We start from the raw sequence: 19003 nt of genomic DNA, 5'->3' as shown, positions 1-19003 counted from the left end.
TTGTCTTCTCGACCCCTAGGTGTCCCCCTAGCAGGTGTGTGTGTGTGCCAAGTCCAGTACTGTGGCTCGGTGTGGTTGTGGCACAAGAAGTTGTTCACGTACTTCATCCTTTTGCTTCGTCACCTGGTATAACAGCACCCGGTCAACCGCAAAATGGGGGTATGTGGGACTTGTTCTTTCCCCCAGTACTACACCCTCTAAAACCTGCACATTCTTCATGGCGTTGGCAAGGGTAGGATCCTGTAACTGGGCTGTACCATACCGGCCTGTTAGAGGAGGCAGCTTCTGGGCCCCGGGGTTCTCATCCCCACTGGAAGCCGGGAGATTTTATGGGGCTGGAGTCTCCTCGGCGGTCTCTGGGCCAGACTCCGTCTCCGGTGGTGCATTTGCTGTCCCTAGGAGGGCACAGGCTGGGGAGGGTGAATCAGAGGGGTAGGCTTGGGTATTCACTACACGCATCTTACCTCTCCCCTTCCGAGGTAGTCGGGCCAGTCTTTCCTGTGTTTCTCTCCACAGTGGGTGAAAGGCCGGGCAGTCGCGTCCAATCAGGAGGGGGACAGGGAGAGAGTCAACCACACCGGCTACCGTGCGGATGATTCCCTTGGATGTGGTCATGGTGAGTTCAGTAGTAGTGTGGTACTCTCTGGTGTCTCCGTGGACGCAGGAGACTGGAAGGGTTTTCTCTGGAGACAAACTGGTTGGATCCACCAGCGTTTGGCGCACCAAGGTTACCAGGCTTCCGGAGTTCAGCAGGGCTTCAACATCCTGTTGATTCACCGTCACTGGACAGGTGGGGGTCTTGTTAGTGAGCTTTCACTACCCCCCAGGAGGGAGGCATAGTGAGCAGGGTGGGCACTGGAAGAGTCAGCGGTCAGCATGGACTCTTCCGTTGGTTTTCCACACTGCCGTGAGATGTGTCCCGTCTCTCCACATCTGTAGCATTGTCTGGGCCCAGTGCCCCTGGGTATCTGCCACTGCCTGGGTGGGTTTCTGGTGCCGCCTGGAGCTATCTTGGCTGTGTTGGGGAGCTTGGGCGCCTTTGTGCGGGCCATTCCAGTCCTGGGTGGGGATGTGTTGCCGGTTTCCTTCCTGGTTGTTCGCAGCATCTCCACTGTGGCCTGGTACTGTTCGACAGCTGCCACTGTTTGACAAGCAGTAGTCAGCGACTGCTGGCTGATGATCTTTTTTGCCTCATAGGGCAGGGCTCGTAAGTAGCGCTCCACGACAATGGCCTCGACCACCTCAGCTGCCGTGCTCCTTTCCGGTTCCAGCCACTTCCGGGCGATGCAGGCCAATTCGTGCATCTGTGCCCGTGGAGGTTGGGCTGGCTGGAACGTCCAGGTGTGCAAGCATTGTGCCATTCCGAATTTGGTGAGCCCATGTCTGCTGAGAATTTCAGCTTTTAGATAATCATAGTCATCTGCTCTGTCTGCGGTCAAGTCCAGGACAGCATTCAGTGATTCTCCTGTCAGGAAGGGTGCAAGCAATCCCACCCACTGCACTGCTGCTTGGGCCACATTTCTCGAGTGGCTGTTGCTTCAAACGTATGCAGGTACGCCTCAATATCATCCGTCACCCCTATCTTGGCTAAAAAATCACCCGCCTTCACCCGGGGCATGTTCTTGGCGGCCATTTGTGTTTGCAAGAGCAATTCCTCTGCCTTCAGTTCATTGGCTCTCTTTTGCTCCTCCAGGAGAGCCAAATTGGCCTGATATTGGGCTTCCTGACTTGCAAACAGGGTTTTCATAATGTGTTCCATTTTTTTTTTTTTCAATTTAGAAAAAAACATAAAACAAACCATCAATGTCCATGCACTTACTAATGCTTGTCCATTACCCGCATCCTCTACCATATGTGATATCATGAGAGGCTGGCTCTCAGCGTGACAGGACAAGAAGTGCAATGGACGACAGGTTTGGATACAAACAAAGGTTTTAATCAAAGGTTTCAGGGGGGATTCACAAGCAACAAAGGTTTGAATAGTGTCTCTTCCAATATGTAAATCAAAATAAAGTCTCTTCTGAGGTAAAACTGAAGACGGAGTCTTTTCCAAGAGTCTCTAGGCCTCACCCCTCTTGACGTCCTCCTCATGTAGCCTAGACACCTTAGCAAGGTCCAAATATAGTGTCCTGTCGTGTGGTCCCAACTGGCAATGAGTTCCACGCAGCAATCAACTTCTTCACAGAGCACAGAAATCGAGCTTGTCTTTCCCCAAGCTGCACACTCAGAGGCTCTCTGCCTTAAGAGCCTTGCCTGCCAATCCCGCCCTGATCAGCTGCAGGTGTGTGGTTTTAATTGCTGCCTTCCACCAGATGGGGCCAAGACTCGAATCGTATTGACCCGTCTGGCTTGGGAACCAACACGATCGGACTTGCCCAGGCACTTTGGGACTCCTCAATTACTCCAAGTTCCAGCATCTTCCGTATCTCCTCCTGAATAGCTGCCTTACGGGCCTCCGGCACCCGGTATGGACGTTGGTGGACTGTTTTTCCAGGTGTGGTGCGCATCTCGTGTTGCACCACGTCAGTGTGTCCCGGTATGGAGGAGAAGACATCTTGGTTACGCTCAACCAATTCGAGGGTCATCTGCCGTTGGTGTGGGGACAAATTTGGACCCGTCTGGACGTCTTCTCTGGCCGGTTCCTTCGCCTCGCTGGGGGGGTAGGCAACTAAACAGCGCCTCTCTGGCATGTCATTTCTTTAGGAGGTTAACGTGATAAATTTGCTCAGGTTTCCTCTTACCAGGTTGCCTCACCTTGTAGTTTACCTCCCCCACGCGTTCGATGACCTCAAAGGGCCCCTGCCAGGATGCCAGGAACTTGCACTCCACGGTTGGTACCAAGACCAGCACTCGGTCCCCTGGCTTGAACTCTCGAGGCTGGGCAGGTCTATTGTAGGAGGCTTGCTGCTGTCGTTGGGCCGCTTCCATGTGTTCTCGCACTATCGGATAAATGGCCTTCATCCTTTCCCGCATGTCCCCCACATGCTCGATGAAGGTACGTTGTCGGCACGGCTGCTCTTCCAAAGCCTCTTTGGCGATATCCAGCAGTCCCCGGGGTCTGTAAGAATACAACAACTCAAAGGGTGAGAAACCGGTAGACGACTGTGGTACCTCCCTCACGGCAAATAGCAAGTATGGGAGCAGTTGATCCCAGTTTCGGCCATCTTCTTTGATAACTTTCCTCATCATGGCCTTGAGTGTTTTGTTGAATCGTTCTACCAATCCATCTGTCTGTGGGTGGTAGATGGTGGTTCTCAGTTGCTTGACCTTGAGCAGGACAAACAGGTCCTTCATGACCTTGGACATAAAGGGGCTTCCCTGGTCCGTCAGTATCTCCTTTGGGATCCCTACCCGGCTGGCGAGAGCAAACAGTTCCTTTGCAATCTGCTTTGTGGTAGCCTTTCTGAGGGGAACAGCCTCTGGGAACTGAGTGGCATAATCCATCATAACCAAAATATACTGGTGTCCCCTAGCACTTTTTGGTAGCGGTCCGACTATGTCCAGCCCAAGCCTCTGAAAAGGGGTCTCAATAATAGGTAAGGGAATGAGCGCGTTTCTGTATGTGGGCTTGGGCACCACCTGTTGGCACTCGGGGCAAGAACGACAATAGTTCTCCACATCCTTGTGCACCCCTGGCCAGAAGAACCGTTGCAAGATTCTCTCTTTTGTCTTCTCGACCCCTAGGTGTCCCCCTAGCAGGTGTGTGTGTGTGCCAAGTCCAGTACTGTGTCTCGGTGTGGTTGTGGCACAAGAAGTTGTTCACGTACTTCATCCTTTTGCTTCGTCACCTGGTATAACAGCACCCGGTCAACCGCAAAATGGGGGTATGTGGGACTTGTTCTTTCCCCCAGTACTACACCCTCTAAAACCTGCACATTCTTCATGGCGTTGGCAAGGGTAGGATCCTGTAACTGGGCTGTACCATACCGGCCTGTTAGAGGAGGCAGCTTCTGGGCCCCGGGGTTCTCATCCCCACTGGAAGCCGGGAGATTTTCTGGGGCTGGAGTCTCCTCGGCGGTCTCTGGGCCAGACTCCGTCTCCGGTGGTGCATTTGCTGTCCCTAGGAGGGCACAGGCTGGGGAGGGTGAATCAGAGGGGTAGGCTTGGGTATTCACTACACGCATCTTACCTCTCCCCTTCCGAGGTAGTCGGGCCAGTCTTTCCTGTGTTTCTCTCCACAGTGGGTGAAAGGCCAGGCAGTCGCGTCCAATCAGGAGGGGGACAGGGAGAGAGTCAACCACACCGGCTACCGTGCGGATGATTCCCTTGGTTGTGGTCATGGTGAGTTCAGTAAGTAGTGTGGTACTCTCTGGTGTCTCCGTGGACGCAGGAGACTGGAAGGGTTTTCTCTGGAGACAAACTGGTTGGATCCACCAGCGTTTGGCGCACCAAGGTTACCAGGCTTCCGGAGTTCAGCAGGGCTTCAACATCCTGTTGATTCACCGTCACTGGACAGGTGGGGGGTCTTGTTAGTGAGCTTTCACTACCCCCCAGGAGGGAGGCATAGTGAGCAGGGTGGGCACTGGAAGAGTCAGCGGTCAGCATGGACTCTTCCGTTGGTTTTCCACACTGCCGTGAGATGAGTCCCGTCTCTCCACATCTGTAGCATCGTCTGAGCCCAGTGCCCCTGGGTATCTGCCACTGCCTGGGTGGGCTTCTGGTGCCGCCTGGAGCTATCTTGGCTGTGTTGGGGAGCTTGGGCGCCTTTGTGCGGGCCATTCCAGTCCTGGGTGGGGATGTGTTGCCGGTTTCCTTCCTGGTTGTTCGCAGCATCTCCGCTGTGGCCTGGTACTGTTCGACAGCTGCCACTGTTTGACAAGCAGTAGTCAGCGACTGCTGGATGATGATCTTTTTTGCCTCATAGGGCAGGGCTCGTAAGTAGCGCTCCACGACAATGGCCTCGACCACCTCAGCTGCCGTGCTCCTTTCTGCTTCCAGCCACTTCCGGGCGATGCAGGCCAATTCGTGCATCTGTGCCCGTGGAGGTTGGGCTGGCTGGAACGTCCAGGTGTGCAAGCATTGTGCCATTCTGAATTTGGTGAGCCCATGTCTGCTGAGAATTTCAGCTTTTAGATAATCATAGTCGTCTGCTCTGTCTGCGGTCAAGTCCAGGACAGCATTCAGTGATTCTCCTGTCAGGAAGGGTGCAAGCAATCCCACCCACTGCACTGCTGCTTGGGCCACATTTCTCGAGTGGCTGTTGCTTCAAACGTATGCAGGTACGCCTCAATATCATCCGTCACCCCCATCTTGGCTAAAAAATCACCCGCCTTCACCCGGGGCATGTTCTTGGCGGCCATTTGTGTTTGCAAGAGCAATTCCTCTGCCTTCAGTTCATTGGCTCTCTTTTGCTCCTCCAGGAGAGCCAAATTGGCCTGATATTGGGCTTCCTGACTTGCAAGCAGGGTTTTCAAAATGTGTTCCATTTTTTTTTTTTTTTTTTTTTTTCAATTTAGAAAAAACATAAAACAAACCATCAATGTCCATGCACTTACTAATGCTTGTCCACTACCCGCATCCTCTACCATATGTGATATCATGAGAGGCTGGCTCTCAGCGTGACAGGACAAGAAGTGCAATGGACGACAGGTTTGGATACAAACAAAGGTTTTAATCAAAGGTTTCAGGGGGGATTCACAAGCAACAAAGGTTTGAATAGTGTCTCTTCCAATATGTAAATCAAAATAAAGTCTCTTCTGAGGTAAAACTGAAGACGGAGTTCTTTTCCAAGAGTCTCTAGGCCTCACCCCTCTTGACGTCCTCCTCATGTAGCCTAGACACCTTAGCAAGGTCCAAATATAGTGTCCTGTCGTGTGGTCCCAACTGGTCTCTGGGTGGAACCATCTTAGGGGGATGTATTTGCCCTGCAGGACACAGCCTCTCGTGACATATATATATATATATATATATATATATACAGTAAAGTCTCGTTATATCGATATCGGATATATCGATAGTCCCGGTTATATCGATACTATTTCTATGCACGCACGGGGAAAATTACATGCAAACATGGTCGGATATATCGATAGTCCGGTTATATCGATATTTTTTCGGACTCCCGAGAATATCGATATAACGAGACTTTACTGTATATATATTAATTAATTTCCCACCTGAAACTATTAAAAAGAGAATAATCCGTTACCAGGTCTCCATAAAATATAATTTTCAACTAAATAAGCCTTAAAACTACACACAACATACCTTATTCGATGTATAATAAAGTTTCTATTTTATTGTAATGAAAGATATACACTGCACTGTATAATAAAGTCACTTTATTTACATGTATGATGGTCATTGATGGCTCCAATTGACACCTGTTGCTTTCTGACTTGTAAGGTCTTACGAAACTGAGGCTTCACATTATCATTCATCATGTTTAGGTTTCTCATAGCCACAGTCTTTTCTGGACGGAACTGTTCAATAAAAGCCTGCACTTGATGCTGCAGCCATCTCCTCCTCCTCGCCCTCAGATGACAACTCATGAATAGCTTTCTTCTCGTGATAGCTTGCTTCTTGCTGCTTGTCCTCTTGAAGGTGAATCAAATCCTCTGTGTTGAGGACCTCATTATGGTCAGCAACAAGCTCCTCGATGTCATCTGCATCCACTTCGAGTCCCATGTTTTGTCCAATGGAAACAATGTGGTCCAAAACAACAGAGTCATAAGGATCAAATCCTTCAAACTCCCTCAAGGATGCATCCGGGTCACAAATTATTCCATGCAGCTTTCAAGGATTGAAGGGTAACATCATGCCAAGCCTTTAGTCATGTGAAAGCATCAAGTAAATAAAGCATTTGTGTAAAACTTTGAGGTGAAGGATGGTAGCAATGGTGGACTCAGCATATTCCCTTAACCGCTAAATCAGACAAACGCACACCTTGTTCGTGTTTCTCAATGATCTCCTTCTTCTCCTCGACTGTAATTTTGTTTCGTGTCTTCTTTGGCTGAACACGAGCCTGTGGTGGGGTCTTTTTTGATCACATAAAAGCAAAAGTATCTGTAAGAAAACTCCTTGCAGGCGATTGACGTCTCTCTCTCTCTCTCTGACGTTTTTCAAAAACGCTGCAAAATTTGGGATATTATGTCCTTATTATGTCCTATAGCATTGAAAGTTTTACCAAATGAAGGCTAATAAAATGTTCTTGAATATGGTGGTAAGCACAATAAAACACATGGACACCTATGTAAATTTTAGCTAATTTTAATGCACAAGCAGGTGGGACAATACAACAACAAAAAACAGTTTGGTAGTATGATCGCACTGCACTGACACATATATTGCATAAGAAACTGTCAGATAGGCTGTTACTAAGACATGTATTATCACTTGTTCAATGTGGCTTTTTTGAAACTGTCATTTTTTTTCCTGTGGTTCTCCACAACTGGGTCAGTTGTGATTTGAGTTGCAAAGTCACTCATTAGTTTCACACCTCTCTCAGCCACATCATCGATCACTTTCACTGACCTCACAAACTTCTCTGCATTCCTGTAGCCGTCATTGTCTTCCCAGGTGTCAGCAGGAGTAGTGAGCCAGTCACATTTCACTCGAAGAGCATCAAACAGAAAGTGAAACTCTGGCCCTACTAGGTCTGTGAGAACTGTAGCTGCCTTGAAGACAGGAAAGACTGGCTTGCCTTTCCTGTAACTATAAGGTTTCTCTGTTTCTGACAGCTTCACTGTGAGCTTCTCTTTTGCAGACTTGGTCATGCTGGCATGTGAAGGAGGTACTTGTAGCTGTTTTCAATGTCTGCTATTGTTCCTTCAGTGAGTGAGACCCCTTCAGTGTGGACTACCTTGCCCCTCTTAGTCACCATCCGACTACATTTCTCCAGCCCGAATGACATTCCGATATCACTGCTGTAGATCCTGGTTGTGTGGATCAGGGAGTCTATGTCCCTTTCGCTCTTAGCATACAGCTTGATGTCATCCATGTAGAGGAGGTGACTGATCGTAGCTCCAATTCTGAGGCGGTATCCATAGCCTGTCTTGGCGATTATCTGGCTGAGGGGGTTCAGTCCTATGCAGAACAGCAGTGGGGAGAGTGCATCACCTTGGTATATGCCACATTTGATGGACACTTGCGTTAGTGGCTTGCCATTGGCTTCAAGTGTGGTTTTCCACATCCTCATCGAGTTTGCAACGAAGGCTCTCAGGGTCCTGTTGACCTTATACAACTCCAAGCATTCATTGATCATCGAGTCATATGCTTTCTTGTAATCAAGTGAATGGCACTAGTTCCTCTGTCAGATACCAGCGGTGGTTGTTCATTTTCTTGAGAACAGAGATTGTCAGTTCATAGTCATACAGCTTGTATTGCAGCATGTTCTTCAAGCTGGAGGTCATGGATAGGTGCATCAGCTGCAGATGTGGTGGTCTGGTATAAAGTAAGTCTAGGAACTTGTTCATCTTCTCCAGCTTGAAGATAGTGTCCGTGTTGTATTCGTGTTGTATCCGTGTTGTATTTTAGTTTGTCTTTAATGTTTTAGCACGGAGACTTTCCACCTACCTGGAGAAGAACAAGTACGCCGATACATCTTTACAGAAGGCTGGCATCCCTGGGTTCTCTGGTTGCTTGGAGCACACTAGTATGATCTGGCACCCAATCCAAGTGGCAAAGAAAGACAAGAGAGATCTTCATGTCATCTTCCTCGACCTGGCCAATGCCTTTGGCTCAGTTGCCCATAACCTTCTCTGGCAATCCTTCAACTTCTTCCATGCTCCATTACCCATTACTGCCTTGGTCAAAGCCTACTTCGAAGACCTGCAACTCTGCTTCACAACACCTGACTTGACAACATCATGGCAGTGGGTAGAAGTCGGCATCATGGCAGGTTGTACGATTTCACCTCTGGCCTTCACAATGGCAATGGAGGTCATCATCAGGGCCTCAAGGTGGGTGGTGGGGGGTGAGCGAACAAGGAATGGGATCCACCTCCCACCTATACATGGATGACATGACCACCTTGACCACTACCGCAGCTTGCACCAGGCGGCTTCTTGGAAAACTGCAGGAAAACAACAAATGGGCCCAGATGAAAATCAAGCCGAACAAGTCACGCAGTATCTCAATCGTCAAGGGACAGCTAAAAAATGTGAAGTTCTGCATTGGTGATGACCCAATACCAATGGTGTCTGAGGAACCGGTCAAAAGCCTGGGCAGGTGGTACAATGCAAGCCTCAGAGACAAAGATCAAGTGCAGCAACTAAAGCAGTACATCACTGGAAAAAATCAACAAGACTCCACTGCCAGGAAAGCTCAAGCTCTGGTGTCTGCAGTTTGGACTTCTCCCTCGGGTAATGTGGCCACTCACAGTCTATGAGGTCCCACTCTCAACTGTGGAGAAGATGGAGTGAGCCATCACTAGATATGTGAAATGCTGGCTTGGTGTTCCACGCTGTCTGTCCAACATCGGCGTTTATGGCAAAGGAGTCCTTGAGCTTCAAATCACAAGCCTCATCGAAGAGTACAAGTGCGCTAAAGTGAGACTTCAGATGACCCTCACAGACTCCAGAGACCGAAAGATCAGTCAAGCTGCACCCCCCCCCCCCTATCAACTGGACGGAAATGGATCCCATCCATTGCAGTGCAGCAGGCCACAGCAGCCCGAAGGCACAGCGATGTTGTGGGACACGTTCAGCTAGGAAGAGGGGGGTTTGCCCTTACAAACAAACCTTCTTGGCGTAAGGCTTCAACATCGGAAAGAAGGAAAATAGTGATGGCAGAGGTGCACCGCCAAGAGGAAGCTGAAAGAACTGCACAGTCTGTCTCTCTTGCCAAGCAGGGACAATGGATGAGGTGAGAAGGCCTGGAGAAGAGAAAGCTCAGCTGGAGGGATCTCTGGGAAATGGAGGCAAGCGACATCAGCTTCATCATCAGAGCTATCAATGATGTGCTCCCATCTCCAAAAAACCTCCACCAATGGTATGGCGAAGATCCAACCTGTGACCTCTGTCGAACTCCAGGAACTCTCAAAAACATCCTGACCATTGTACTAAGTTCATCCTGTCTACTTGATATCTAATATTAAGCAGATTCTTTACTTACAGACAGTGTAGGTGTTCAAATAGCTGACATGTTACGGCGACTACTTCCGCCTTCCTGACCTTCCTGGTCTTACATCCTGACCAGTTGTAAGACCAGCCTCACACAAGGTCGCTACACGTACCATCAACTCCTTGCCAATGAGAGCCACCACGTCCAGCACAGCACCATTGATTTTCATCCGAGAAGGACAGAAAAATCCCAACCATCCTCCTGCCAAACCAGAAGTTGGACAGCTATCCAGGGCCCGCGATTGGGAGATACCGCTTGACATTGGCCAGCAATTGGTTTTCCCAGCGGAGATTGCAGCCACCACCCTCAGACCAGACTTGGTGCTCTGGTCCCCTTCACTCAAGGCTGTCTACATTGCAGAACTCACAGTCCCGTGGGAAAACTCTGTTGAACAGGCCTATGAGCGCAAGAAGCTACGCTACACAGAACTCGCAGTGGATGCGCAACAGCGGGGATGAAAGCTAAGGTATATCCAATTGAAGTTGTATGCAGAGGGTTTGTGGCTTCCTCCACCATCAGGCTGCTAAAAGACCTGGGTATCCACGGACAGGCTCTGCGGCACACAGTTAGATCAGTCTCTGAAGCTGCAGAAAGAAGCAGCCAGTGGATCTGGATGAAGAGGAAGGACCCTTGTTGGGCTCATAGAACAGCAACCTAAGACACAACACCCCTCCCCCCCATCAGCTTCTCAACATCTGAATGGGCATGGGACACAAGCACGGGTGTGATCAACGTGTCGCTGTCCACCATCGATGAGGGTGTCTAGTGATTAAAAGGCTGAAACACCCAATGATTCTTTGGCACACTACTGACGATGTGTCCCAAATTCACAACCTCCCATCCCTGAGGCACAGCTCCCACACCACTCTCAACATCAAGGCTAATCAATCTCATGTGAGGACCATCCATCCATTGGCACAAATGGACAGAATAACACTACATCCAGTGTTTCATGATTCTTCTTGAAAACATGAGCATCTTCATACAGTAAATGTTCCTGGCCATCGAGCGGGCTTGGTGGATACCTCGAGGAGGTTTCTCAGCAAGCAGGATCAGGCACAGCTCTGCCACCTCACTGTAATCTGCCCTCGTACTTGCTTCCTCAAGGAAATTGCTTAAGACCTAAATTGTGCTTGTCTTCTTCTGTTTCAAGTCTTGTTCAACTAGTCTCAGAACTCTTGGGCAGTCCTTAACCAACGTGTCCCACTTCTCTTTCACATTGCTGAACATTGGGTAGTCAGGACTCTTGACCTTGCTAAACACAGCCTCCCATACACTTCCAAATATTACTCCTGATATGTGATGGAAACAAGCGAAGTAGAATACCTTTTAGCCTAGTTTTTCTTCAATAAGCTTCACTGCACCCTTGTTGATGCCACTGTTGCTTGCTGCGGTATCAAATACCGAGCCTACAATGTTGTCGGTGAGACCCCGTGTTTCCATCAGTTCCAATGTAGCATTACACTGTTGGATTCCTGTGGAACTTTCTATAAAGGGCACACGAAGTAGCTTCCCTTCTTCATACTGTGGAGTACCAAAGACAAGCACTGCAAGACTTTCCACTGGGTATCTTTCACAAAGAACATCCCGTAGAAGTTTTCCATCCCCAGTGTAGTGTGCAGTAATCTGGCGGACTTTCCTTGAATTCCTTCATGTAACTTTGGCACAAGTTATGACGAGTGTTTATCTTATTTAGTCTTGTAATAGAGGCTGATATAAGAAAGTCATCAAGATCTGGGCCTCCTGCCTTCAACACTGCGGACACAATGGCTGTAGTCTGGTTGTCAGAGAGTGACAACCGATCTGCAGTGCTGCAAATCTCTTCACTGGTCATAACTGAGTGTGGAAAGTGTAAGGTTATCTTACTTGGTTTTGATGAACAGCTTGGTGTTGTCTCAGTGTATTCTGAACCCTCACTAGTACCAGAGCCTTGACTGTTCTCTGGGTCTTCATCACTTGAAAATTTCCCATGTTCTGCTGCTGCAGCAGTCACTGATGATAACATTCTCTCTTCTCTTTCTTCTCGGAAGCTTTTCTCTCTAGACTTCTTCTCAAACACCTTATCATGACCTGACATGTGTGCCATGCGAGTGGTCTGTTGGTCCAGGTGGAAATTGACGTCCTCTTCCTTGGTCTCGTTTGTGACTAGCATGTTGCTTCTTATCTCCTCCACAACATCCTTTGTTCCAATATCAAATAACTTGTCCTTCAGAAAGTTAGCTCATTTCTCTTCCTCTGGTTTGTTATTTATTCCCTTGTTTTTAACAATTTTCCTTTACTTTTCATGGAGGATCATGAAACGGTTGCCTGCATTTGGTGTAGTTAGTGTTTTAATCCTTGCCATATTCCAGAATGGCAAAACGACATCCACTGTACCATGGGCTAAAGACCTATTGTCACTGTTGAGATTATCATTCCTCAAATGCAGGAAATACTGGAACACCTGGCGTTTAGTAGGAAGTTGAGAGCCTCTGATGCTGCAGCTGGGTTGCCCAATGAGATACACATCACTGAATGAACTTGTGGCAGGAGTTGCCAGCTTTCTTCTGTTTTCAGTTGGTTCATCCCGTTCACCTGTATTGCTGACCATCGATGAGAAGGTTTCTTCAGCCGTCATCTGTAAAAAAGTGAAGGTTTCGGACGTTTCGCCTCCTATCCAAGAGGCTTCGTCAGCGAACTAAAGTCTGACTGGTCGTATCGGCCCCATTTATATATCCCTAATGTCCAGACATGGTGGCGCCGGACACCGCTATGATAGGTCCCTACTCTCAGGTTGGGGGGGCAGAGGACCCTACATTCCTGACTAACGACTGGCCTATTACCCCCACTCCCACCGGTATCACCTCATCAGCATAACGACCCTCATCAGCATTACGAAAGTTGCCTAACCTGTTTTGCCTAAGCAGGCTATTGTATGAACAATCCAAATTGAACCTCACCCCACCAGACCGGTTTAATGAAGGATTTTGTTGTTTTATAAAAATACGTCCGAAACCTTCACTTTTGTACAGATGACGGCTGAAGAAACCTTCTCATCGATGGACCACTCCTGTACGACTCAGAGCTTACACAGTTGTATTGCTGACCACTTTCCCACAGCGTAGTTGTCATCCAGATGTCATGTTGTCAGCAGTTCACAAATCTTAACAAATAGAGATAAAACATAATTAGTGATAATAAATTATATATTGTAGCCACAAGGGGGCACAAGCCAGTGTCTTATTGTGCCGGTCCCAAGCCCGGATAAATACAGAGGGTTGTGTCAGGAAGGGCATCCGACGTAAAAAAATAATTGCCAAAACAAATATGTGAATCAAACCTATGAATCCCATACCGGATCGGTCGAGGCTCGGGTTAACAACGGCCGCCATTGGTACTGTTGACCTTCAGGGTGCCAATGGAAAATGGACTACTGTTGGTCGAAGAAGGAGAGGAGGGAGGGGTGCCCGGACGAAAAGAGAGAGATGGAACGGCAAGAGTATAGAACTAAGAGTAGGAACTTTGAATGTAGGAACAATGACAGGTAAAGGTAGAGAGCTGGTTGACATGATGCAGAGAAGGAAGGTAGACATACTGTGTGTCCAGGAGACCAGGTGGAAACGGAGCAAGGCTAGAAGCTTAGGGACAGGGTTTAAGTTGTTCTATCATGGTGAAGACAGAAAGAGAAATGGAGTTGGGGTTATCTTAAAAGAGGAGTTTGTTCGAATGTCTTAGAAGTAAAAAGAGTATCAGATAGAATGATGAGTCTAAAGCGAGAAATTGAAGGTGTGATGTTCAATGTTGTTTGTGGGTATGCAACACAAGTAGGATGTGAGCTGGCGGAGAAGGAGAAATTTTGGTTGGACTTTGATGAAGTCATACAGAACATCCCAAGAAGTGAGAGGGTTGTAATTGGTGGAGACTTCAATGGACATGTTGGCGCAGGAAACAAAGTTGATGAGGAGGTGATGGGTAGGTTTGGACTCCAGATGAGGAACGCTGAAGGACAGATGGTGGTTGACTTTGCTAAGAGAATGCAAATGGCTATTGTGAATACCTTCTTTCAGAAGAGACAGGAACATAGGGTTACCTATAATAGTGGCGGCAGAAGTACACAGGTAGACTACATTTTGTGTCAACGGCGCCACCTAAAGGAAATCAGTGACTGCAAAGTAGTGGTTGGTGAGAGTGTAGCCAGACAGCATAGGTTGGTGGTGTGTAGGATGACGCTGGCACTGAGGAAGATGAAGAAACCAAAGGCTGAAGTGAGGACAAAATGGTGGAAGTTGAAAAAGGAAGAGTGTTGCATGACATTTAGGACGGAGGTAAGGTTATTCAACAAGATCTTAGATGGTGAACAGATACCTGAAGAATGGAGACAAAGTGTACTCGTGCCCATTTATATGAACAAAGGAGATGTGCAGAGTTGTACTAACTACAGAGGAATAAAGTTGATGAGCCATACAATGAAACTCTGGGAAAGAGTAGTTGAAGCTAGACTAAGAGCAGAAGTGAACATTTGTGAGCAGCAGTATGGCTTCATGCCAAAAAAGAGTACGACAGATGCAGTGTTTGCTTTAAGAATGCTGATAGAGAAGTACAGAGAAGGTCAGAAGGAATTGCATTGTGTCTTTGTAGATCTGGAGAAAGCGTATGACAGGAGGCCCAGAGAAGAGCTGTGGCATTGCATGAGGAAGTCTGGAGTGATGGAAAAGTATGTCAGAGCGGTGCAAGACATGTATCATGACTGTAAGACAGTTGTGAGGCGTGCTGTCGGTGTGACTGAGGAATTCAAGGTGGAGGTGGGACTCCACCAGGGGTCAGCTCTGAGCCCCTTCTTGTTTGCTATGGTGGTGGACAGGCTGACAGACGATGTTAGACAAGAATCTCCTTGGACCATGATGTTTGCAGATGACATTGTGATCTGTAGCGAGAACAGGGAACAGGTGGTGAAGAAACTAGAGATGTGGAGATATGCCCTGGAAAGGAGAGGAATGAAGATCAGTCACAGCAAGACAGAATATATGTGTGTGAGTGAGAGGGATCCAAGTGCAAGAGTGATGCTACAGAGAGAAGAGATAAAGAAGGTGGAGGATTTTAAGTACTTGGGGTCAACTGTACAGAGCAAAGGAGAATGTGGAAAATAGGTGAAGAAGCGTGTCCAGGCAGGCTGGAGCGGCTGGAGAAAAATGTCAGGTGTGATGTGTGATAGAAGGGCTTCAGACAGGATGAAAGGAAAAGTGTATAAAACAGTGGTGAGACCAGCCATGATGTTTGGACTGGAGATAGTGCCACTGAAGAAAAGACAGGAAGCAGAGCTGGAGGTAGCAGAGCTGAAGATGTTGAGGTTTTCTTTGGGAGTGAACAGGTTGGATAGGTTCAGGAATGAGTACATTAGAGGGACAACTCATATTAGAGGCTTTGGAGAGAAAGTCAGAGAGGCCAGACTGAGATTGTTTGGACATGTCCAGAGGAGAGAGAGTGACTATATCGGCGGAAGGATGCTGAGCCTTGAACTGCTAGGCAGGAGACAAAGAGGAAGACCGAAGAGGAGGTTTATGGATGTGGTCAAAGAGGACATGAAGGTAGCTGGTGTGAGAGAAGAGGATGCACAAAACCGGGATAGATGGAGGACATTGATTCGCTGTGGCGACCCCTGGGAAAAGCCGAAAGGAAAAGAAGAAGAAGAAGTGATAATAAATTATATACATGCATTAAAAGTAACATTTCTGAGATGAAGTTATGTATTATATGATGGCATCCTTTCCAAGCATAAAAATATATATGTTTGTGCATTAAAATTAATTAAAATTAACACAGTGTTCATGTGTTTACTACCATATGCAAGAAAGTTTTATTAGCTTTCATTTGGTACCACTTTCAATGCTATTGCATCAACCTCTGGGAAGCTACAATGAAAATATGGACATAAAATCCCAAATTTTGCAGCGTTTTTGAAAAACGTCAACAATAAAATGACATGGCTCTTGAGGCAGGCATAGCCAAAGTCCAAGATCACAATAACTGGTTTATTTAGCTAATTCAGACCTTGGAGAATGGGATTAATATCACTTTCCATATGTTTGAAGAAAAAGGTCAATTTTGAAGAGGTCTAATACAGTACACATAAAATAAATAAAAATAAATAATAATAATAATAATAATAATAATACTAATAATAATAATGATAATAATAATGATAATAATAATAATGTCTCCATTGTGAGACTAATAAAGGCAAATCCATTATTATAATAATAATAATAATAATAATAATAACAATAATAGTTTGGCACAAAAAAACACTGATGGAAACGAAGACTAGAGTAAATGATGATCAAACAATACATTTCTTCTTTTTTTTCAAAAACTAATTAATTTGCAGTGTGTTCTTAACTTCATGGTTCCGTTTTCTCTGTTTACTTGACTTAAATAACAATAAGTATGAAATCTGTTTTTCTTTTCCCTCCATTGTCTAAGCATCACATCTGGCATTTCAACATAGATTATACTAGTGTTAAAAGGATAATAATCCACCCCCCAATGAACCCGCTCCCTCCCCCAAGAAAAACATCTTGTTTGCATTTCGACTTGAAGCGTGTCAGTGAGAATGCGTGTGTGTTAACGTGACACTAGATTGTTTTGATGTCACCATTAAAAAAAAAAAGGGCTCACATTTCAGGAAAGGTTAACATCATCAGATCAGTGTCACACATCCCCACTCGCCTCTTCCAGTCTTTAATCCTTTACTTTCACGGCAACGTTGTGGTATTTACGAGTCAGTGGATCAGCGAGAGATCAGCCCAGAATCATCATAACAATAATAATGATTTGTTTTGATGACAAGTTACAACGTGAGATTGTCAACAACAATAAATGACATTTGAACAGCATGGAAAAGATACATGACTAAATAAACAAACAAACAAATAAATAAATAAATAAATACATTAATTAATTAATTAATTAATTAATTAATTAATTAATTAATAGAAAGATAAATAAATAAATATAAAAAGTGAGTGAATGAATAAATGAATACATACATAAATAAATTAATTACAAAATTAATAAATTAGTAAATAAATCTTCTTCTTTTCCTTTCGGCTTTTCCCTACAGGTTTGATCCGCATGTTTGTTTTGGCCAAGCTTTTACGTCGGATGCCCTTCCTGACAGAACCCTCAGTATTTATCCGAGCTTGGGACCGGCACAAGAAGACTTATGTCCCTTTGTGGCTACAGAACAAGCAACTCGCTCAGTAAAAGGCTCCACTATTATTCTTGACTACAGAATTTGAAAACTATAGGTTTAGAGTTTTTTTGATGTACAATAAAGTCTCGTTATATCGATATCGGATATATCGATAGTCCCGGATATATCGATACTATTTTATTGCACGCACGGAGAAAATTACATGCAAACAGGGTCGGATATATCGATAGTCCCGGTTATATCGATATTTTTTCGGACTCCCTTGAATATCGATATAACGAGACTTTACTGTATATACAATAAAACAAGATGGAGATGAATCACGTCAAAGGTTTCACAGTCACAACAAGCTAATCTGCACATTGAGACAAAGAAAACAGTTCGATACCCCTGACGTCAGGGAAAACGATCGATCACCAGTTTCGATCCACTGAAAAATGGTCATTCTCCGGCGGACTGTTCGGACGATTGGTTTACCTCAATAAAATAAATAAATAGATGTATAAACAAATAAATAAATAAATAAATAAATAAACAAATAGAAAATTAAATAAATGAATAAATAGACAAATAAATAAATAAATCATCTTCTTTACCTTTCGGCTTTTCTTTTTTTTCGGCCTGATTATGCACTTTCGTGCTATACCAATTTCATATGTGTAGTTTTTAAATGGATTGGATTTGAAAACGTTTTCAATTAGATAAATTGAAAAAACAATAGTATGACAACATTTTCAAATAAATAAATAAATAGACAAATAAATACACAAATAGAAAAATGAATGAATGAATGAATGAATGAATGAATGAATGAATGAATGGAAAAATAAATAAGTGGCTAAATAAATCAATGAATGAATAAATAAATAAAGAATGAAAGAAATCTAATTAAAGGACAACCGACATCACTTTTTTGTTTCCTTACTGACATAAAAAAAAAAACGTTTTATAACATCTAAAATACCCAAAACGATATTTTTAGTCAAATGCAAAACACCAATAAAAATGACTTAAAGTGTCCAAAAACTACTGTACAAAAAAGTGTACAAAAACTACCAGTTTCAGATGGTCCCGCCCCCTTATTTGTGGTCTCACCCCATGACGTCTTTCCTTGCTGGAGAATCAAAACAATGGCTTCAGATTCGGAAAAGATGCTTTCTTGTTACTCATACAGTTATGAATATGATTCAAATAGTTCTGAAGAGGAAAGCATACATGTTTGCAATCAATTAAATAATTTATTCCGGTCATTCTGATGCATCTGGAGAGAAATGTAGTGACAAACTCTTTAGTACTCACAGTACCCACAAAAAAGACAGAAGAGGGCGACAAAGCTCCATGTAAATTGTCTCCTGGGACGTTTTGTAAGCGAACATCAAATACACTGTAGAAGTCTTGGCGCAACACACAACGATTCACCATTGCGTTACTTATGTTCTAATTTCGCCATCAACACGGATCAACACAAAGTTTTCAGACCAAACAAAGTACCGCAAAATGCATTGAGATGATGCAAGGCATGTCCTTTCTCGGTGAGGGGCGTTCCTTCAGTGACGTAGGGTGAGGACTTGTCACCAACTCAAAAACAAGACTTCCGGAATACTCAGCGCGAGTCTTAAAACATAAAATATAGCTATATGCGGTGGGATCTTTGTAAAATACGCTCAGTAGAAGTCATTTGAAGCGATTTTACAAATTATGGACACAACTTGTCCGGAGACGTCGGTTGTCCTTTAAGTGAGTGAATGA

Source organism: Hippocampus bargibanti, linkage group LG18 (assembly GCF_051943395.1).
Source record: "Hippocampus bargibanti isolate YZ-2025 linkage group LG18, ASM5194339v1, whole genome shotgun sequence".
Taxonomy (NCBI): Eukaryota; Metazoa; Chordata; class Actinopteri; order Syngnathiformes; family Syngnathidae; genus Hippocampus; species Hippocampus bargibanti.
The sequence above is the reverse complement of the archived record's forward strand: the minus strand, read 5'-3'. Positions refer to the sequence as shown.